This window comes from Cebus imitator, unplaced genomic scaffold, assembly GCF_001604975.1.
Source record: "Cebus imitator isolate Cc_AM_T3 unplaced genomic scaffold, Cebus_imitator-1.0 Scaffold71, whole genome shotgun sequence".
Taxonomy (NCBI): domain Eukaryota; kingdom Metazoa; phylum Chordata; class Mammalia; order Primates; family Cebidae; genus Cebus; species Cebus imitator.
Genome location: NW_016107386.1, coordinates 2,978,976 through 3,001,371, shown reverse-complemented (window position 1 = coordinate 3,001,371; position 22,396 = coordinate 2,978,976). Strand labels below are relative to the sequence as shown.

The 22,396-nt window shown below is 52.0% G+C and overlaps 1 long non-coding RNA gene across 1 annotated transcript in view; it reads right to left on the bottom strand.

The window, feature by feature from the left end:
- Positions 1-799: 799 nt before the first annotated feature.
- Positions 800-22,396, bottom strand: part of LOC108306345 — a 44,511-nt gene continuing 22,914 nt past the window's right edge. The window contains exon 3 of the long non-coding RNA XR_001826100.1: positions 800-2,221. This is a non-coding gene — a long non-coding RNA (uncharacterized LOC108306345). The remainder of the gene's footprint in view (positions 2,222-22,396) is intronic.

Genomic DNA, 22,396 nt, shown 5'->3' with positions numbered 1-22,396 from the left:
TGTCCTAGAACCCTCTCACCTCTCGGGAATAGAATTGCCCCTCCAGTCAGCCAGGTTGTCCCCGACACGCTCAGCTGTGGCCAGGTAAACTGGGCCAGGAAGGTGAAATGGACCCCTCCTCCGGGCTATTTTGCCTCGGCCACAAACCTGAGCTCTGTGTGGCTTGGGTGGAGGTCCCATCCTGGGCACAGGCCCCTGGGCTGGGTCTGCTGTTCTTCCTGGCCAGCCTTTTCTCCTCCTTCTCTCTCTTCCAGACCCTGACAGTGTCAGTCCACACCTAGTGGGGCCAGGGTCTCCCTGCAGAGACTTGTGGAAACACCACCCTTTGAGTAGAGAAGGGGTGGGGACGGGGGTGCTGCCTTGAAGTTGACACCTCTCTCAGCTCTGGCTAATTTTCACATCCTTCAAATTGTGATATCTCTTTCTCCCTCCTTGCTCCAGGGAAAGGAAGGGGGAGGACAAGAGAGGGAGTGAGGGGTAAATAGGTAAGAAGATGTGCTGAGGCACCTTTAGGGTCTGCTGGGAGCGAGCCAGGGCCTCTGCAGTCCTGAAATCGTTATGCCAGGGCACACTGCTGGTAGTGGGGGCCTTGGAGGGTGGAGGTGAGGAACGTGAGTTCTTTCTCCCTTGCTCAGTGAGAACCAGGCACAGGGTTCGTGGAATCGCGATGGCCCCTGCGATGCTCTCACAATGTTACCTCTTATCATCGTCATTATTGCCAGTCAGGGACCACCCCTGCTTCAGACAGCAACACTGTAACAGTAACTTGGTCACTGTGTTCTAAGTGCCAGAAACTGGCTAAAGGTTGTCTATACATTACTACTTTAATGTTGACAAAGAGCCGTATGAAGCAAGTTCTATGTCCAGCCCCATTTTACAGATGAAACCTGAGGTTCAAAGAGGTTGGGAGACTCTCTCAAGCTCTCACAGCCAGGAAACAGCACAGCCAATACTGGGCTCCTAGCCAGAGCCTCAGCTCAGCATGGGCTAACTTTCCCAAGGCCCCCGAATCTCACTGTCCTCACTCTGACCCTGTCTCCACCAAGGTTCCTCTGTGTTCTCTGTGGATGGATTCTGGATTTCTCCAGTCAAGCTAACCCGGGTGCCAGATCCCTCTGGGTTTGAGAAGTCGGGGGGAGAGCGATGCTCCTGTTTGTTCAGAGGCAGGGTGGGGGACTGGTGTCAGAGAACACTCATCCAGGGCAAAGGGAAGAGTGAGGGCCCCCCTTGGGGAGGTTCCCCAGTGCTCTGCCCTCAGGTAACCCCAGGGAGCAGTCTCTGCCCACTCCCTAGGCCCCAGGGCCTCTTGGGAAAAGAGAGAGTGCTGACTTGCTCACACCCCCCAACCCCCTCCACCTTCCCCAGGGCTGGAGCAATTGGAGGGATGCCATGCTGGGTGTGTGTTGGGGTGGGAGTGGATCCTGACTTAGAAGGGCCTAGAGTAAAAGCTCTCCCTGTCACCTCCTGACCCTAGCTGGGGCTAGGCTGGAGGGGGACTGGGGACATGGGCCTGGCTGAGGCGCCAGGAGCTGGAGGCTGGAGCTAGGCCAGCCTCTCTCCCAGGCTCCCTAGGACCCATTTCAAGTGGCTGCTTCCAGGCTGGCGCAGCCCGAGGGAGGGGGGGCAGGAACAAGGAGGCTGTTTCCAAGCAAAGTTTCAAGGGTCCCTTTTCCTGGGATCCCACCCCCTTGCTCAGGGCAGCCACTGATTCTGCCCTGTCAATCTTGGTGTTTCTTCCTCATCTGGGACCAAGGCTGGTGGAGGGACCCAAGTCCCTGGAGGTCTGGTGTGTGCCCATCCTGTCCCATCTTGATGTGGTTCTTGTGCTTGAGTGGGGATAGATGGAGACCACTAGCACAGACCATCAGGAACCAGAATCCTCAAGTCTTCAGGTTTTGGTCAGTGCGGGGGCTGGGAGATTTCACCTATCATGGCTGCTCTCTGCTCCCACCTTGTCCCATCTCATGGAGCCTTCTCATTCCGGCAAGATCCTACATGAGGGGCCTCTTGTGGCATTAGAGATAGGGGTGTTCTCTGGTTTCTAGTCCTCTCCACCCATCAAGGTGGATGTGGAATCAGATCTCCACAGGCTGTCTTGTCGTGATCACCATGATTGTCCTTCCCGCCTTCTCTGTGCCGTAATTCTCCATCTGTAGGTGATGGAGAGAATGCTCTCTGAGATCTCCACCTCCTCTGCCTTAGGATGGGGCAAGGTGGGTGGCTGGGAAAAAGAGAGGAGAGATCTTTTTAGGCAAATTACATAGAACACCTGTTTCTAAACCTGGTCATCCTTCCATGCCTCTGTTTCTTCATCTGTAAATTGGGAGAAATAACACCTACTTCCTTGGGTTGGTGGTGATGCCCAAGTGAGATGGCAGAGGGGGCCTAGCCCTGTGTCTGGCATGCTTTGGTGCTGAATACATATTTGAAGCAATCAGCCAGAGTGGGGAAGTGCTGGGGTGTGTCGAGGGTGTGGGCTTCAGGGGAGAGACTCTCCTTCCTTGCCCTCAGGCTTCTCACCTCCCAGCTCCCTGATCCCTCACTGTGACAAGCCCAGGCGGAGGCCCTCAACATGAGCACCCCAGCTCTGAAGAGTGCTTGGATGAGGCTGGAGAATGCTGATGGATAGGGTTGCATTCGAGGGATATGTGTGTCTCCACATCCTTGATTTGAGACAGGGGCTATTTGGACATCAGCCAGGCTTTGTGTATATATGAATGTGTGTGTGTGTGTGTGTGTGTGTGTGTATGTGTCTGTGTGTCTGCGTGTGCGCATGCGTGCATGTGTATGCATGTGTGCGCGAGTGAGTGGGCTCAATGGCTGGCACCAAAATACTTGCTGATTAATCTTTGTCTTCCGAGCACCCAGCCCTGGTCCCGGGGAAGCTCTGGGGCCTGAGCTGGTGTCCAATGGGCCTGAGGGGGCGGAATCAGGCCCAGGAAGATGGATTTTCCTGTTCTCTCAGCTCCCACCCGGCAGGGAAGCAGGGAAGGCTGCTTCATTTTGTTTAATGGGATATTGGGGGAGGGGGGACAGTAGTCATGGGGCATTAACTGCTAATTGGGTCCATAATAAAGTTAATAAAGCTCTTATGGTCTTTGCCATTAAGTGTAATTAAGGGGGTGCTCTGTGGCAAGGAGGGGGGTGTCGGCAGGGAACGGGTACTGGGCTCTTGCTGGCAGGAGCAGGTGACGGGGAAGCTGGCAGCCATGCCAAGGCCAGGAGCTGCACTGGCTTCTGGAGCCCACCACTGGCTGGGCTCCCAAGCAGCTCCCCTGGGGATTGGAGGGGGTGAGGTGGACAGGAAGGGAAAGGGTTTACTCTGTTCTGTTCATAGGCGTTCACGGGGAAAAATCATTAGCCTCAGCCCCAATGCCCACACCCTTGAAGAGCCTCAGAACATGGAAGAAATGTCATCTTCAAGGAGAGTTGGCACAGACAAGCTATGGGCTTTAGGGCATGGCTTGGCTTGTGTGTGCCGGACGACTGGGGAAGCTGCCTAACCTCTCAGCCTCAGTTTTCCCTTCTGTAACATGAGGATAAAAACAGCATGGTTAGGCGGGCTCCAGGGCTGTCTGGTGGAGGCAGCTAGGTGAGTGACTGTGGTGCTCTTATTCTTTTTATGAACTCTTGTTTATTTTGTAATTATACAAGAATGCTTGATGAAGCTGCCTCCTATATACAGAAGCATACAGTGACCCTCTCATCCCACTTTTCCCTCTGTCATCAATGTGGTGATTATTCTTCCAGAGTTTTGAGGATATATTTATATAATATATGTGTACATGCAGAAATGCATAGTTTGCTTTCTTCTTTCTTTACTTTTTTTTTTTTTTTTGAGACAGAGTTTTGCTATTGTTGTCCAGGCTGAAGTGCAATGGCGTGATCTCAGCTCACCGCAACCTCCGCCTCCTGGGTTCAAGAGATTTTCCTGCTTCGGCCTCCTGAGTAGCTGGGATTACAGGCATTCGCCACCATGCCTGGCTAATTTTGTATTTTTAGTAGAGTCAGGGTTTCTCCATGTTGGTCAGGCTGGCTTCGAACTCCTGACCTCAGGAATTTGCCCGCCTCGGCCTCCCAAAGTGTGGGATTATAGGTGTGAGTCACCGAGACCGGCCCTTCTTTTTTTTTTTAAGACAGGGTATCACTCTGTCACCCGGACTGGAGTGCAGTCGCGTGATCATGGCTTACAGTGGTCTCAAACTCCTGGGCTCAGGCAATCCTCCCACCTTAACCTCCCGAGTGGATGGGACCACAAGCATGTGCCACCAAAACCAGCTAACTTTTAAGTTTTTTGTAGAGACGGGGGTCTCCCTATGTTGCCCAGGATGGTGTCAAACTCTCGGGCTCGAGCAATCCTTCTGCCTCAGCCTCCCAAAGTGCTGTGATTACAGGTGTGAGCCACTGCACCCAGTACTGAGATGACAGGTGTGAGCCACTGCGCCCCACCCACATTGTCTTCTTGAGTGGCCCCATGGTATTCCATCATATGGCTATGTTTTAATCACGTTGCTTGTTCCCTAGCTTGTTTCTAGCCTTTAGCTCTTATAGTACTGCAAAAATACCCTTGATATATTTCTCTGAGTGCAAGTGCAGGACATACATAGACAAATTCCTCGAAGTGGTATTGTTGGGTCAAATGACATGTTCATTGGACATTTTTGATAAGTATTTCCAGACTGCACATGAAGATGGTCGTACCCCAATGTCAAACCGGCAGAGTGGCTGCCTCCCAGGCGCTCAGCTCAGCCAGCTCAGGTGCATTCAGACACACTTCTGGACAGCTTCGGGTATGGTGTAGTCCCAAGGAGAGTGCGCAGGACAGGGAATACAGCTTCCCCTGGGAGAGGCGGGACAGGAGAGACAGGAGCCAGCCATGCCTCTAAGCCTGAGAAAGCCACTGGGTAAACTCCTGTTGTCAAAGGGGAGGGAGAGTTTCAGTCAGGGTCAGGGGTTAATGCAATGGCGCTACTGAAACACGCTGTGCAAACAAAACAAGCTGGGGGAGGGGAGGGCCAGGCCTCTGGCCACAGAGAGGGAGATGGGCCAGTCAGCCTGCACTTGGCTCTTCCCTGGGCAGCTGCCATCGTGGGCACAGGTTCTGGGCTGCTGAGGACCTGGTGGCCAGGCTGCTGGGCTCTAAGGCCAAGGGGGCAGCATTCTCCTTCTGAAGGCTGCCCCAGCCCAGGGCTGGCACGGGAGGCCCTCCCCACCTCCAGGGCCCCTCCACAGGTAATCCCCCTGGAGCCCTGAATGGGAGGCTTTGGGTGGTATTAGGAGTGAGGTTGGCGGGCCCTGGAGCCAAGCCCAGCTTTTAGAGCATTCCTGGGCATTAGGCCCCCTGTCCCAGCCTAGCCTTGCCCTCACCCCACAAAGCCCCAGGGGTTTCTCTGCCTCAGCCGCTGCTGGCCTAATTACAGGTGTCCTTGTCAGGGTCAGCAGTGGAGTTAATTCGGGGCTTGTCTTGGGGTGGCCGGGTCTCATTAATGGAGTCCCAAAGAGTCCAGGGATGAGCCAGGCAAACAGGGGATTAGGGGCAGAGGAAGACTGCTGCGGGGGAAGGCTGGCTAGACAGGGCTGTGAGCTGGCCCCCGGGGAGAGGGTCAGCTTCAAGCATGTGTGTTCACCCACCCACACAGGCACTCACGAGACCCAGCAGTGCTCAGACACGCAGACACACACAGCCACGGGCCAAACACCCGCCAGAGACACATATGGACTCTCATACACAGCTCACACACAGAGACACACACCACTGGACTTAGAATTGCTCCCTGAGAAGACTTGGGGTGTACAAGGGGGGTGGCGGAGATGAACCAGAGACTTCCCTTTCTAGCCAGAGACTCTGGCCTGCCGCTGCCAGCCCCCTCCTGTGCCCTCTCCCACCCTGGCCAGGGTGATGAGCTTCCCTTCTCCCTTTCCTTCACTACCTCCTCCCATTCTGAAGCACTGGTCTGTGGGTAGAATGACTGAGAGCCGGCTCCCAGCCAGGATGCAGGGAGATGGGACTGGTTCCTCCACACCCCTCAGTCCAGCCTGGCCTAGAGGGTCCCTGAGCCCAGCTGTCAGCTCACCTCCCCCATACCAACCCTGTGCCTCATGACAACCCTGCGGTGCTGTGGGGAGGCATAGCCACACTGCACAGAGGTCACCAAAGAGAAGGAAGAGGAGGAGGAAGAGGAGGGAGCTGACAGGAGCCAGGGTTGGGGAGGGGCTGGGCAGGGGGAAATCGCTTAACCCCAAAGCCACCACTAGTCTTTGGAGCCCCTGCACTGATGGGGGCCAGCTGGAGCTGGCTGAGGACAAGGGGCCCAAGTGTGGGAATCCAGGGAGGAGGCCTCCCCGGGCTTCCTGGGTCAGCTGGGAGGAGAGACGCAGCCGGCCCTCCTGCCACCATCCCTCCCTAGAGCTTGGAGACAGGCCCCAGCTCCCTGGCTCAGTTGCTGATGGGGGAATTTTTCCAGCATTGACCTCACCCCCGCCCCACCCCAGCTGGCTGGCCGATGCTCCTGCACTCCTAGCAGCGTGGCCACGGCATCACAAGGCAGGCAGGGGATTCAGAAACCCAGCACTTGACTCTGGAAGAGTCAGGTTTTCCCAAAGATGCCTCCTTCCACCTGTGCCCGCTTCCCAAGGCACCTCCAGGACTAGTATTTAGAAGTGACCCAGAGATAACGTCCAGTCTCAGTGGCTCATGCCTGTAATCCAGCACTTTGGGAGGCCGGGGCGGGTGGATCACCTGAGGTCAGGAGTTCGAGACCAGCCTGACCAACATGGTGAAACCCTGTCTCTACAAAAAATACAAAAATTAACTAGGCGTGGTGGCGGGGACTTGTAATCCCAGCTACTCGGGAGGCTGAGGCAGGAGAATCGCTTGAACCCAAGAGGCGGAGGTTGCAGTGGAGCCAGGATGGTGCCATTGCTCTCCAGCCTGGGCAATCAAAACTCTGTCTCAAAAACAAAAAAAAAGAAGTGACCCCAGGGACAAAATAACACCCATCACAGAAACAGCCACTGCTCCATCCCACTAACTTCACCTGCTCATCAGTAAAGGTGCACACAGGCCAGGCTGTCACCTGTGATCACCTCACTCTTGGTCCTAGGCATCAAGTCTTCTCTTCCTGGGCCCCCAGTGTCCCCCACGCCATCCCAGGACCCCCCACACACTCCAGGCCCATAATTGAATATAAAGGCCCAGAAGCTAGTGCAAACAGCGGCATTAATCACCAGCAACCTGGCAGCCTCCTGCCATAGATCTTTTCCACACGTAGAATAGCTCATGTTAATCACTGCGGCTGATTTATCGTCTTCTCTGCCTTGTACATAAATTATTCACTATGGCTGGGCTGCGACGGAATCCTGTAATGAGGACTTCCATCCTCCCATCTCCGAGGTGGATCCTCAGACCTCCAGGTCCACCCAGCTGTGGTCACTGGTGGGCCAAGGCATGGAGCCATAGGCCTGGGATTGAGGGAATAGCAGGGACTGGGGACCTCCACGAAGATTATCTGTCCCCCTAGGATCACATATAGGAGCTCTTCAGCTCTGGGTAACAGGGCTGCGGCCTCACCACTCCAGCTCTAGACAGGGAGAGGCAGGGCAGAATGGGGCGGGGGAGGCTGTTGGGTGGCCCCTGGGCTTCCTAAGGCTCTGGGCAAGTAGAACCTTCCAGCATTACCTGGAAGTTCCTGCTCACAACACACTCTCCCGCCAATCAAGCCCAGCTCTGGGGAGTTCCCCATAATCGGAAGCAGGATGTGGGCGTGTCCAAGGGGGTTAGAAGACCGGCCTCCCCCAGCTCCCTGTCCTACCCTGGGGTCTGTGCTGCTCTCTGGCCACACCTTCGAGATGTAGAGGAAAAGGTGGTGGCAGTAGTTATGGCAATGGCCACCAGATGGCAGCCCTGATACCCAGGACAGTAGCTCAGGGAGGCGGGAGGCTGCATTTGGGTGAAGAAATGCCTTTGGAAAGGTGGGATCCGCCAGGGGAGGGTGATGGGGAGTGGGTGGAGAGGGGCTTGCTGACAGGGAGCGCCCTTAGCCTCAGGGGGACCAGAGTGCAGGACCCATTTCACACATCAAACCATGCATGGTGACATCCTCAAATGGGATGGTCTCAGGGGAGGAAATTGGGGCCCAGATGTGTGTGGCCCAGAGGGTGTGGGTGTGGCCAGATGGACTTCCCCAGCCCTGGCCCAACTCCCCCTGCAGCCTGCCTTTCAGGCTTCCATCCATTGTATCCCAATCCCTCTCTCTTGGCTGGGACACTCTCAGAGGCAGCCAAGACAGGAGCTACTGTGTACTGTGGTCAGCTGTGGGTCAGCAAACCCCGCCGTCAGGATCTGTCTCACTGCAACCCTGCAGCACTGTGAGTTGCTTAGACACAGCCAATCAAAAACACCTGTCCCCCCACAGACCCACACTCTACTCCCACTACCCTATGTAGAGTGGAGAGCCGCTCAGAGACACAAATGTCCTAGCATTCAGGAGACTTGTGGCTGCAACACTGGGTTTGCCAGAGGGCCCCTCCAGCCCAGCATCTCCAAGCCCCTAACCTCCCTCATGTCCCCCCACACACACCTTACACCACCTGATGAGGCAGGGCGGGGCCTGCACTGGGATGGTGTGGAGGACGCAGAGCACTGCCTTGTCATCCAGCCAGCAAGCTGCTCCCTCCAAAGATTTGGGGCTCTGGGCTGGGCGCAGTGGCTCACTGCACCAGTAATCCCAGCACTTTGAGAGGCCGAGGTGGGCGGATCACGATTTCAAGAGATCAAGACCATCCTGGCCGACATGGTGAAACCCCGTCTCTACTAAAAAATACAAAAATTAGCTGAGCGTGGTGGCATGCACCTGTAGCCCCAGCTACCCGGGAGGCTGAGGCAGGAGAATGGCTTGAACCCGGGAGGCGGAGGTTGCAGTGAGCCAAGATCTCACCACTGCACTCCAGCCTGGCAACTGATCGAGACTCCGATAAAAAACAAAACAAAACAAAACAAAACAAAAAACAAAAGATGTGGGGCTCCGGTCCTTTAAATACCTTGAGGGCGAAGCTGGCAGAATAAGGCTCTGAAGGGCAGCCAGGCCTCCTTTTGCCCCAGCTGCCCAGAGTTGAGTCCTAGGAAAACATCGGGAACTCTATGTCTCCTTGGCAGTTCTTGCCTAGGTGTCCTTGCTGTAAATCTCTCCCCGAAGCTCTCTGGAGATATCCGCTGGGATTCTGGAGTGCCCTTCCTAGACCCTAACAGGTCCTCTGTGTTCTGATGGGAACTCCCAGCCCCAGGCAGGGCCCTATCTCCTGAAGGCAAGGTCAAGACATTCCCATCAATGAAGACCAGTGTTTCTCCAAGTGCAACTCCTGCACCTACTTCAGACCTGCTGAGCTGGAAACTGGGAATGGGGTCCAGATAACTGAATTGTTACCAAGCTTCCTAAAGTCTGAGAACCTCTGTACAATAGACTTCCTTAGAGCCAGGCTCATGCCTTCATTAGATCTGAGGCTTCCTGAGGGCAGCCCCAGACAAGGATAGGTGAGTGGTGGGGTTTTTCTAGTGGGCCTCCAAGTATTGACCTCCCTGCCACCACTTCCCTGGAAGTGGGCACACTGTTGGCCTCCTCACTGTCCTGCCTGGTTCCCTTCCCTTCCCACCAGCCCTCTGGCCCTTCCCGGCCAGCTTGCTTGGCTTCCTGGACCTGCTGTCTTCACGTCTGTCTTCACATCTGTTCTAAGGCTGCCCCAGCCCTGCTTGTTTATCCTTCAGGGGGTCCAAGTGGGTGTTTCAACTTCAATTATGCTCTGACCACAGCCACCACAGATACCAAAACAAACGTCCTGGGCGTCAGATGTGGCGGAGGCTCAGACAGGCTGGTGCCAGGGGGCCTGATAAAGGGGGGCCTACTTGGGCTTGGAGGTGATGAGAGCTGCTCCTAGTGATAGGGCCCTGGGGATCATGGGCTCCTGGGTAATTGGCCTCCTCAGGTAGGTCTAGGCTACAGAGGGGACAGTATCTTGGTCTCAGTACCTCTCCCTCCATCTCCCAGCTTCCCTGCAGTCTCATCTAACAGAAGGTTTTTTTTTTTTTTTTTTTTTTTTGGGTCTTTTTTTTGAGAAGCCTTGCTTCTCCCCAGCTGCTGGCTAAGTCTGGCCTCACCTCCAGAACAAAGATCTTGACTCTTCAACTGGCCCATTGAGATCTTTTTAAATTCCCCTCTAAGACCTTGTGGTCAGTATCTGAGGATGGAAGTAGAAGTCAGGGATCCCGGACCCAGCTCTGTTGGACTGTTGTGACTTGGGGTGGGGTCTTTGCACACACCGTGCCTTGGTTTCCCCTCTCAAGGTCAATTAGCAGAAAATGCTTCCTAGTCTGATTGCCTGCAAGGGAGAAAAATTCAAACCTTTCAGCCTCCCTGGGGTCCCTGGAGAATACAATGAGGTGTCTCAGGGAGCAATGGGAAGCAGGACATGGTGCCTGCTAATGAGTGGGCCCTGATTTCTGTCTGGAGCTTCAGAGGATGGAATGCCAGGCATCCATGACTAAAGAAGGGGCCCCAGATCCCATCGGCCTCTGCAGCAGGAACCTGGAGACCCCGCAGAGGCCATGCTCAGCAGCCCCTCCAGCTGCGCTTCTCCTTAGTGGGAAGGAGCCTTCTCACTTACTGTGCCCTCTCTGAATGCTCACCCAATACCTGCTTTTGCCCCTACCCTTGCCTTCTGCTTTTCCCAGACGGCTACCTCAGCGCATCTGCCCATTGGCCGATCTCTGCAATGGTCACATCTGGGAACATCTTTAATAAAAATAACAGGGCCAGGCAGGATGGCTCAACCTATAAACCCAGCATTTTGGGAGGCCGAGGTGAGTGGATCACTTGAATCCAGGAGTTCGAGACCAGCCTGGCCAACGTGGTGAAACTCCATCTCTACTAAAAATACAAAAATTAGCTGGGCATGGTGGCACATACCTGTAATCCCAACTACTCGGGAGGCTGAAGCAGGAGAATTGCTTGAACCCAGGCAGCGAAGGTTGCAGTGAGCTGAAATGGTGCCACTGCATTCCAGGCTGGGTGACAGAGCAAGAGCAAGACTCCACCTCAAAAAATAAAATAAAAATAATAACAGTAGGGCTAGGAGTGATGATTCAGGCCTGTAATCCCAGCACTTCGGGAGGCTGAGGTGGGAGGATCACTTGAGCCCAGGAGGTTGAAGCTGCAGTGAGCTATGATCACACCACAGCACTCCAGTCTGGACATCAGAATGAGACCTTGTCTCTAATTATTTATATAATGATAATAGCAAATAAAATAAAAACAGCTCCATTTATTGAACAGTTCCCATGTGTTGTGCCAGATGCTTTTGCAATTTGATCTTTCTATCGGTCCTACAAGGCAGACAGATATAACAGCCCCACTTTATAGATGAGGGAGCAGAGAGGTTAAGTAAATTTTCCAAAGCTGCACCACTAGCAAGCAGCAGAACTGGATTCGAACCCATTTAGTTCTGACTTCTGAGCCCATGGTTTTTGCTCCAGGCTTCAGATGTGCTGGAGAGAGTGGGGTTTACTTTGTGTTGGCTGTATCAGCCCCTTGAAAGCTCAGTCATGGCTTCTGCAGGGGGCTCTCTGTCTATCTGATACGCAGGGTTGAAGAGATCCTTAGGCCACTCAGGGGGCCCCAGAGTCCCGCTGGAGACCCAGGGAAGCTGTCTCAGTCCTAAATGAACCTGGACATGTGTCAGCTTCCTGTCCACATGGCCAAGGGCAAACTTTATTAGAGCTCAGCTCTGGCTCTGCTGCAGGGTGTGAGACTGTGAGAGGCGGGCTCTGGTTCTCTGAGCCCTCGAAGAGTGTCTGGATGAGGGTGGGGTTTCTATTCTGATCTCTATTCTGGTTCCTCTTGCTCATTCAACCCTGGCTGCTGCCCAAATACAATCAGCCTCTGCCCTGGGGCTGGAGCCACAATGTGGCAGGTGGAGGGATGGGAAGCGGAGCCAGACATCTGCTTCTCATCCCTGCCATGCACAGGCACACACACAGTGAGGAAGGGGAAGGGCATGTGAGCTCTGGAAGGAGGGAGGGCCGCCAGGGGCTCATTAGGGAGAGTATGGGCACATTTGTGCCTCTGTGAGTGTGCACACTGGAGATTGGAAGTGTACTTGTCTGTGGCTGTGTTTAGGTGTGTGCCCCCCAGGTGGGGGCTGGGCTGAGTGTGAGTACCAGTATGAGAGTGTGAACATGTGGCTCTTTGAAAGAACGAGCATGACACAGCAATGCACTAATGTGACCACATGGGGTGTGAGTGCTTACAAGTGTGTGATTGTGTGAGCGCACAGCATGAGTGCCATCTGTGTATCTTAGAGGAAAAATCCCAGTACTCCAGCGGCCAACATCTGCTCTGCTGTTGACCAGCTCTGTGGCTTTGAGCACGTTATTTCCCGGAGTCTACATGTCGCTACCTGCAAATGGGGAGGAAACTGCCTCACAGGGTAATCATGAGGACCAGGTGCACGTGTGGGTAGAGCGCTTTGTCATCTGTCAAGTGTGGGTTCCTGGGAAGGTCAATAAGCAATCTCCATCCTCTGCTTCTCTCCCCACTTGCATCCCACAACAGGCCCAGGATCCAGCCAAGTGCCAAGCTGGGGTGGGTGGTGTCCCAGAGCCACAGTCTACACGGCCAGAGGTCCAGGCTCAGGAGGATGGTTAGGGATGGAGAGAGTGAACAGGTGTGGTGCCACACCTGTCTACTCCAGCTCCACATGTTTGACCCAAGGCTGCTCCACCCCACTGGCACCAGCCCATCTGTACTTATTACTCTGCTCTGGATCTGAGGGGATTCTCCTTTGTCTCACCCCAGCCCAGCACACTGTGGCTTCTGCTGCCTCCCTGCATCCTCCCCGGGGGAGGTGAAGACCCCCGGGGTAGGAGGCTTTCACTCCATGTTACCCTTCTGACCTCCTGAGAGCCATTCTCCACTAAGATCCCAGGGTCTTCAGCCTGGTTTCACTTCCATTCCCAGCCTCCCCTGAGCTTCTGAAATGATTCTGGGGCTGCTAGTCAATGCACTTGCATTTGAAAATCATCTACTGCCAGGCACGGTGGCTCAAGCCTGTAATCCCAGCACTTTGGGAGGCCGAGGTGGGTGGATCACGAGATCAAGAGATCGAGACCATCCTGGTCAACATGGTGAAACCCCGTCTCTACTAAAAATACAAAAAATTAGCTGGGCATGGTGGCGCGTGCCTGTAATCCCAGCTACTCAGGAGGTTGAGGCAGGAGAATTGCCTGAACCCAGGAGGCGGATGTTGCGGTGAGCCGAGATCGCGCCATTGCACTCCAGCCTGGGTAACAAGAGTGAAACTCCGTCTCAAAAAAAAAAAAAAAAAAAAATCATCTACTTAGCACACTAGTTCTCAACCCTGGCTGCACATCAGACAGGAATCACCCGGGGAAGATCTGAAAGATCCTGATGCTGAAGCTGCCCCCCAGACCAGAATCTCTGGGTTGGTACTCAGGCACTAATATAGGTTTAGGCGAGACATGATGGGTCATGCCTGTAATCCCAACACTTTGGGAGGCTAAAGCAGGAGGATTGCTTGAGGCAAGGAGTTCGAGACCAGCCTGGGCAACATGCGAGACCTCCTCTCTACCCTCCACCAAAAGAAAAACTTAGTTGGGCATGGTGGTACACGCAATCCTAGCTACTTGAGAGGCTGAGGCAGGAGATTGCTTGAGTCCATGAGTTCGAGGCTACAGTGAGCTATAATCACAGCACTGCACTCCAGACTGTCTCTAAAAAGGAAAATAAAGTAAAAAAATAAAATAAATATAGGTTTAAAGCTCTCCCATGTGATTCTAATGTACTACCAAGCTTGAGAACCACTGTTAATGCTTCTCAACATCCTTGCAGAGAAGAATCATTTGGGATGCTTGTTAAATACACAGTTTCCCAGGCTCCCTCCCCTGGAAATTCTCATTTGGTGAGTCCATAATGGGGCCCTGTAATTTGCATTTTTAGTAAACACCACAGATGATTCTAATTATTAGGAAATTTTGGAGCTACTAGCCTAGAGCTGTGTTTCTCAAACTTTAATGCGCATCCAAATCACCAGGGAAGCTTGTTAAAATGCAGATTCCAGTTCAATAGTTCTGGGGTGAGAGCCTGAGGAGCTATAGAAGCTCTGGCCAACCGGAGCATAAATTAAGAAATGGTGACTGATGAGATGAGACCAGAGAGGAAAGCAGGAACTTTCTAAACTGTGACAAGGAGCTTGAACTTGATCCCATGGCAATGAGAAGCCACTGGAGGGTTTTAAACAGAGGGAAATCTTGTTCAGATACATATTTTAGAAAGATGTATTCTGTGGCCATGTGGGAGATGACAGATTACGGACCAGAGGATCAGGCATCAGCCAGGAGGCTGTTGCCACATTCCAGGTGAAAGGTGGTGGCCTGGGCTAATGAGGGGGGAGCAGGGAGAGAGAAGTTAGTAGTCTTGTGGAAGATTCCATAATCAGTTGGGTGGAGGCTGAGGAGGAGGATGAGGGCGGCTCCAGGGTGACCCCTGAGCTGGCTACTGATTTGGCAACTGATGAGGAGGGATGCCCCCCACCTTGGTTGGCTCTGAAGCTTCCTTCCACATTTACTGACTCTGTGATCTGCTCATTGTTTGGCTTAGCTTCTTGTGGGATCAGGGTGGGAGAGAGGCTACAGGAAGCCGCCTGGAATGCGTTATGGAACTGGTGCCTCGGAGAGCCCCCTCCTTGACTTTGAGTGACCCTGGAGGCTCCCTGTCAGTTGCCAAGGCTTGGAGGCTGCTTTGGGGATTTGGTCTTCTGAATACCTTAGCTCTCCACTTTGTTCCTCTCTGGCTCCCTTCCAGAGAAGGAAGCCCATATGAAGAGAAATCCGCATCCCAACGGCACCCTTGCTCTTGGATCCCATCTGGTGACTCTCCTTGTGAACCCTAAGTGCCCCCCCAGAAACCTCCCCCAGGCCATTCCTCCTGATATCTTTGCTTGGCACACTATCCCCATCCTGCCCTTGACCACAGCCCCTTCCCCACATTGAGCTCTGTCCACTACTCCAAAGACAACTGGCCTGTTCTCCTGCTTGGGGAGCAAAATGTTGGTTCAGCATCCCCTAACCCAGTAACTACTTTGCAGTTCCCAGGCTGCTCTGTCACATCTCTCTCTGGTATAGCTCTTTCTATGGTGCAAGTGTGCAGTAAAACTAAGATTCAAGTCATGCTCACCAGGCTGGGAGGGCCAGTCTGTCATCAATTACCATCATCTTCAGCATCTAGTGAGAGCTAATAGTATGCTGGGCACCAAACTAAGGATTTTATAAGTATTATCTCAGCGTATGTTCACCACATCTCCAAGAGATAGATTCTCCTATAATTTGCTCCCCACCCTCCTTTTTTGAGACAGGGTCTCACTCTGTTGCCCAGGCTGGAGTGCAGTGGCACGATCTCAGCTCACCGGTAACCTCCGTCTCCCAGGCTCAAGCCATTCTCCTGCTCAGCCTCCCAAGTAGCTGGGACTACAGGCATGCACCACTACTGCCCAGCTACATTTTTTTCATTTTTAGTAGAGATAGGGTTTTGTTAAGTTGGCCAGGATGGTCTCAATCTCTCGGTCTCAATCTCTCGCCCTGGTCTCCCATAGTTCTGGGATTACAGGTGTGAGCCACTGTGCCTGGCCAGATTCTCCTATTATTCTTATTTTACAGATGAAGAAATAGGCAAAGATTTTAAATACCTCACCCAAGGTCACTGGGCTAGGAATTGGGACTGGAGCTTGGTGCATCTGACACCAGAGTGCATGCCCTTCACCACTGAGCCACACTGCCTCTCATAGTCCTAGTCACTAACCAAGGCTCAGGTAAGTCCTCTGCCTAGGATCAGCCTCACTGGATTCTTCCCAGAGAAAATGTCAGGCCAGGGCTAAGGCTCATACCCAGAAAAGCTGAGGCAGGGAGCAGATGGTAACCCCAGGGGGATTTTGCCACAATGGAATTAGGGATCGGAGGTCAAAAAGACTGCAGCTGAGTCTTGCTCTGCCTCTTGTTACCGGAGTGAACTTGGCCAAGTCTGACCTCTCTGAACTTCAGTTTTCTCATCTGTGACATGGAGATGGCAGCAGAAGCTACCTCTCAGAGGTTATGAGGAACAAATTAGGAAATGTGCAAGGCAGGATTGTATCAACTGCAAAAAGCTGCCTGATGTAAGTGACTATTAGTGCCAGAAGTCACTCAATATTTATCATTAGTTACTAGGACCGAATCCAGGTGCTGTAAGGACAGCCAGGAGCCCCTGGGCCTGGACTTGTCCCTAAGATGACAAACTGCAAGTCAAACAAGAATACAGTCACCTTGCCACTCTCCGCCTTCCATGGGCCTTTTGTGACCTTTCTGAAGCTGTGATGGGCCCTGACCATCTTTCCTTACCTCTGTAAACTGAAGGACTCTAGCCTTCTAACGGTCTAAACAGCCCCCAATTTTAACATTCCAGGGGTGGAATGGAAGGCAGGTCCTTGTGACATTCGCTAAGGCAGAATTGCTGCCAAAAAGGCGCCTCTTTCTTCACGCAATGAATAAAAATCTTAGTGCCTCGTGTTTGTGTATGTCAAGTCTCACTGCTGAACCTTTTGTTAATTCATTTATTCAAATGAACCACATTTATTTAAATTTATTTTAAATTTCAAAAGTAAGCTAAAAATGCATTCTTGTTGTAAAAAATACAGATGAACTACTCCTTCCAATTCCAGAATCATCTGCAGAGGTCACTGCTGTGGTCAATTCACTGTGTATCCTTCTATATCATTTCCTATGCATTTACCTACATGTATATTTTATACAAAAAGAAACATACGATTTTTTGGTGGGTTTTTACCTTTGTACCTGAGTATTTTTGTTTTTCTGCAATTTGCTTTTCCAATTAAAAATACAGTTTGATTCCTTCCCATATATATAGAGAAAAAAATAAATGAAAAAATATATATATATATGGCTTGAAATGAAAATATGGCATGCGTATTTTCCTACATCAGACCATGGAGGTCTACCTCTATTTGGAATTGCTTCATATTGATTATTCCATAGATGGGGCTGCCATTGTTTACTCCTCTATTCCCACCAGTGGACTGTTTGCTTCTGATTTTTCATTGTTGTAAATATTGCTCAGTGAACTCTCTGGTATGTGGTTCTGTGGGCAGACATGGCTATTTTATTAAGATAATGGATATCTAGAAATAGAGTTGCTCAAATGAAGATGGGTGTTGTTAATTTTTTTTGAGATGGAGTTTTGCTCTTGTTGTCCAGGCTGGAGTGTAATGGTGTGATCTTGGCTCACTGCAACCTCCATCTCCTAGGTTCAAGTGATTCTCCTGCCTCAGACTCCTGAGCAGCCAGGATTGCAGGCACGTGCCACCACGTCCAGCTAATTTTGTATTTTTAGTAGAGACGGGGTTTCTCTGTGTTGGTCAAGCTGGTCTCAAACTCCCGACCTTAGGTGGTCTGCCTGCCTCAGCCTCCCAGAGTGCTGGGATTACAAGCATGAGCCACTGTGCCTGGCCGGGTATTGTTAGTTTTAATAGAAACTGCCAAAATACCTACCAAGAAGACTGAACCAATTCAGAGCACTTCCAAGAGAGGATGAGAAGACCAACTTATGTACACTCTCTCCCAGGCTGGATACTGTCAGTAGGCTGAATTTTTGCTAATCTAATGGATGAAGCTAAAACAAATCTTACGTTTATTTTAATTTTTAGTTCTCAAATTATGATTGCATTTCTCTTATGTTGAGCATATTTTCCTAAGTTCATTGGACACTTTGTATTTTTATTTCTGTAAATCACCTTCACATACTTTGCCCATTTTATTTTTATTTTTGGAAACAAAGTCTTGCTCTATCACACATGCTGGAATGCAGTGGGCGATCTGAGCTCACTGCAACCTCTGCCTCCCAAGTTCAGGAGATTCTCTTGCCTCAGCCTCCGGAGTAGCTTGAGTTATAGGCGCCCGCCACCACACCCAGCTAACTTTTGTATTTTTAGTAGAAACGGGGTTTTGCCATATTGGCCAGGCTGGTCTTGAACTCCTGACCTCAGGTGATCCACCTGCCTCAGCCTCTTAAAGTGCTGGGAATACAGGGGTGAGCCACTGTGCTTGGTTGCCTATTTTAAAAGCTTGGTTTAAAAAAATCTTTTTCTTATTAATGTGTTGAAATTCTTAATTCTAGATATAAATACAAGTTGTACTTTGACTGAGTGCAGTGGCTCGTGCTTGTAATCCTGGCACTTTGGGAGGCCGAGGCAGGAGGATTGCTAGAGGCCAGGAGTTTGAGACCAGCCTGAGCGACATACAAGACTCCCATCTCTCCAAAATATAAAATAAAATATTTAGCTGGGCATGGTGGCATGTGTGCCTGTAGTCGCAGCTACTCAGGAGGCTGAGGTGGGAGGATGCAACTCCTGGGCTCAAGCCCAGGAGTTTGAGGCTGCAGTGAGCTATGATCATGCCACTACCCTCCAGCCTGGGTGACAGACCAACACACACACACACACACACACACACAATTTTATTTTAGTTTAACTTCTTTTTCTGTAGAGATGGTGTCTCCTCCTCTTGCCCAGGCTGGAGTGCAGTGGCACGATCATGGTTCACTGCAACCTTGACCTCCTGGGCTCAAGCAATCCTCCCAGATCACCCTCCCGAGCAGCTGGGACTACAGACACGCCGCAATGCCTGGCTTACTTGTATTTTAGTTGCTTGTCTTTCAATGCCTTTATTTTCTTCTATTATATAGCAGTTTTAACTTGGATATAAGTATTTTGTCAATATTTTTCTTTATGGCCTTTGTAGTTACTGTCTTATTTTAAATGGTCTTCTCTAGTCTGAAAGCATTTAATTTTAACTCACATTTTCTCTTAACATGTTTAGAGTCAACTCTTAATTTCCACTGGAATCTATGTTATGAATAGTGTGAGATAGAAATAACCCTTTCATGAAGTTTGGAGGGCCTCCCCGCCACCGTGGGTAACTGGACTATGAGTCTGATTTACTAATATCAAAGCAAACCATCAGTGTTTTCATAATTTAGAAGCAAGAGGATGCAAAGCAACAGTGGGCATCAGGTGAGGTGAAGGAAGGGTGCGGAGGAGTGGGAGTGATGGGCGGGGACCGCTCACAGGGCTGAACTGACTGGAGACAGGAAAATGGTTCCCTGCAAAGAGAACGGCAGGTGAGCCCTGGGGATCTTGGGGAGCCATCCACATGTGCCCCTGGTGTACAAAACATCTTTCCAGTACACCGCGTGTCATATCACAAGAATGGTCTATTTCCTTAGCAACCTCCTCCCAACTAAAATGTCAGCTGGGCCAGGAGCGGTGGCTTACGGCTGTAATCCCAGCACTCTGGGAAGCCGAGGTGGGGGAATCATCTCAGGCCAGGAGTTCAAGACCAGCCCGGCCAACATGGTGAAACTCCGTCTCTACTAAAAATACAAAAAAAACTAGTCAGGCATGGTGGCAGGCACCTGTAATACCAGCTACTCGGGAGGCTGAGGTCGGAGAATCACTTGACCCTGGGAGGTGGAGAGTACAGCAAGCCAAGATCGCACTATTGGACTCCAGCCTGGGCAAGAAGAGCAAAACTCCGCCTCAAAAATAAGAAAAAATAAAATGTCAGCTGGGGGACAGGTACTGTGTCCTCCTCATTTTTGTCTTCCCCGCACCAACACAGAGCCAGCACCCCTGGGTGAATGCATACACACCTTCCCGTGCAGGGCATGTGCCCACACTTCCGTGTGCGCAGGCTGCTGTGTGTGGGGTGCCTCTGGGTGAGCATGTGCATGACACGTGCTGAGAGTCCACATCCACACAGCCCATGTGCTTGCGTCTCAGTGTGGCCGCATGCAAGCAGCTAGCACACTTGTGCCTGTGGGCATGGGAATACACGTGTCTGCCTTTCTTCCCTCGTCAGTTTTCTGCCCTCTACTTCCTTGGGTCAGAAGAAGTGGGAACTTTTTCTCCTGGCAGGAGGGGTATTTATTGATGGGGACAAAGTGAGGACACTACAATCCTTGTAGTTTCTCCTGGGAAAGCCTCGTTCCTTCTGAGGCCTCTCCCTCATTTCTTTTCTCTTTTCTTCCCTCCTTTTGGAGGAAGCTCATCTGAGTTCAGACTTTGCTGACAAGGCCATTTGGGCCCATTAGCTGCCTCCTAATGAGTGACTGCCTTCTTGGCCCCTTCCCCCCAACCCAAATGGGAGGGAGGGATCAATTAGCTGCTGCCATAAACACACCCACACACACATACAAACACACACACCCTTACACATGTATTTATGCTTGCATGTATATTTGTACATGTCACATACTATATACAATGATAAATACACTCATAGCAAATACACACACATCCCGTCTTCTTGACGAGTAATATCCCCTAGAGGTCCCTACCCCAGGCTCCTAGAGAGAGGTCCTGCTCTGCTCACCAAGAAGAACACCCAAGGCCAACCCCACACTCCCCAGCTCAAACCCAGATTCCCATGATTCCAAATGGAGTTCAACTCTCATGCTTTACAGGCAGGCAAACTGAAGCTCAGAGTTGGGAGGTGACTTGTCCAAAATCCTTCAGTCAGTTAGAAGCCAAGCTGGGCACAGTCCTATGCCCTCTAATGCCCAGTGCAATGTTACTCTAGCTGAGAAACGGGGTGTCCCATGCAGGCCCATCCTGATCATGACGGCGCTGTGGGGCTTCGAAGGTAGCACATCTAGGCTAAGGTGTGTGGCATGATCCTGAAGGTGATGGGGACTAGGGAGGCTCTGCTGGGCACCAAGGAGGGAGAGGGTGGGCTTTCAGGGAGGCCTGTCTCATCCCCTGGGTTAGCCTGGTCTGGAAACTGTGGAAAGAGGGGTCCAATCTCAGTCCTCTGGCTTCTGCCAGCCTCACCATGGCTGTCTCTCCCTCTACTGAGTACTAACCTCAGGAATCCCTGATCCCTGGCAAGCTTCCTCTTGGCCAGATAGGAAGGGGGTACCCTGTTCCAAAGAGTGGAGTACCCTGTTCTAAGTACCCTGTTCCAAAGAGTGTCCTCTGGGGGAAGATAGGTTCCATCCTGGCCCTGGTCCTGGCCTGTTCGCCAGATTCCGCACTAGGATGGGAGGTGTGAGGCTGGGTCCAGGCCTAAGGCACGCAGGACCCAGCAGGTCCCGCATGACCAGCCTAGGCCAGCTGGGTCAGAATGCCGTGGCACCACTGTGGCTAGCCGTGGAGACACTTATAACAAATACACATACATCCTCAGCCACTGGTTATGACTGAATCTTAGCAATTTATGTGTCCTAAGGTCCCAGCCATGCCAGGGACCCAGGCCCCATATGAAAGAGTTGAGGACGGGTCTGGGGCACCTTTGGGGAAACTTACCCAGGAAGGGTCACAGCAGGGGCGGGGGCTTTCAGAGCCTCTTTTCACCCCAGAAGCTGGAAATGGTACTGTCCTTGCTTCTGCTCAGCCCCTCTCCCAGGGGGAGATGTTTTGGGAGGGTTGCAGTTCTTATCTACAGGCCCTTCTTCTCCCTGGGAGCCCCAGACCTGACCTCCTCTCCCTATCCTGAGTCCCTGGCTGGGAGGTACTATGGAGAATGAGGCCTGTCACCTGCCACTCTCTGTAGCCCTCAAGGCCGCACTGAAGCCTGCTGGGGGATCTAGGGGACATTCTGGGAGCTCATCGCTTGGCTGATCTGGGTCTCAGACAAGTTCCCAGGCCTGCTGCCTGGCCTCCCCCTCAGCAGGGCTCAACCCAGCAAGTCCTCCCCTGAATTAAGTTTCCAAAGGGAATGTCCTTTTCCAGCACAGCCCTTGCCCTACCCTGAAAGGCTCAGAGCAGCAGAGTGTTGGCTCTGGGGGTGTTGGGCCATCAGGTGCCAGCAGGGGATGGAGGAGGCAATGGGCCCTGGGGCAGGGGCAGTGGGGAACGCAGGCTCCAGGTTGGGAAGGCTTGGGTTGAAATCTAACTTCCCCACTTAGTACCTGAGTGGCCTTGCAGTGCTATCCCACTTTGTTCCCACAGTACTGGGCTGGCACAGTGGCTCATACCTGTAATCCCAGCACTTTGGGAGGCCAAGGTGGGTGTGTCACCTGAGGTCAGGAGTTCGAGACCAGCCTGGCCAACCCATTTCTACTAAAAATACAAAAATTAGCTGGGTGTGGTAGTGCACACCTGTAATCCCACCTACTTGGGAGGCTGAGGCAGGAGAATTGCTGGAACCCAGGAAGCAGAGGTTGCAATGAGCTGAGATCACAACACTGCACTCCAGCCTGTGGATGGAGTGAGACTCCATATCAAAATAAATAAACAAAATAAAAATAAAACGCAGTACACCACTTTTTTTTTTTTTTTTTTT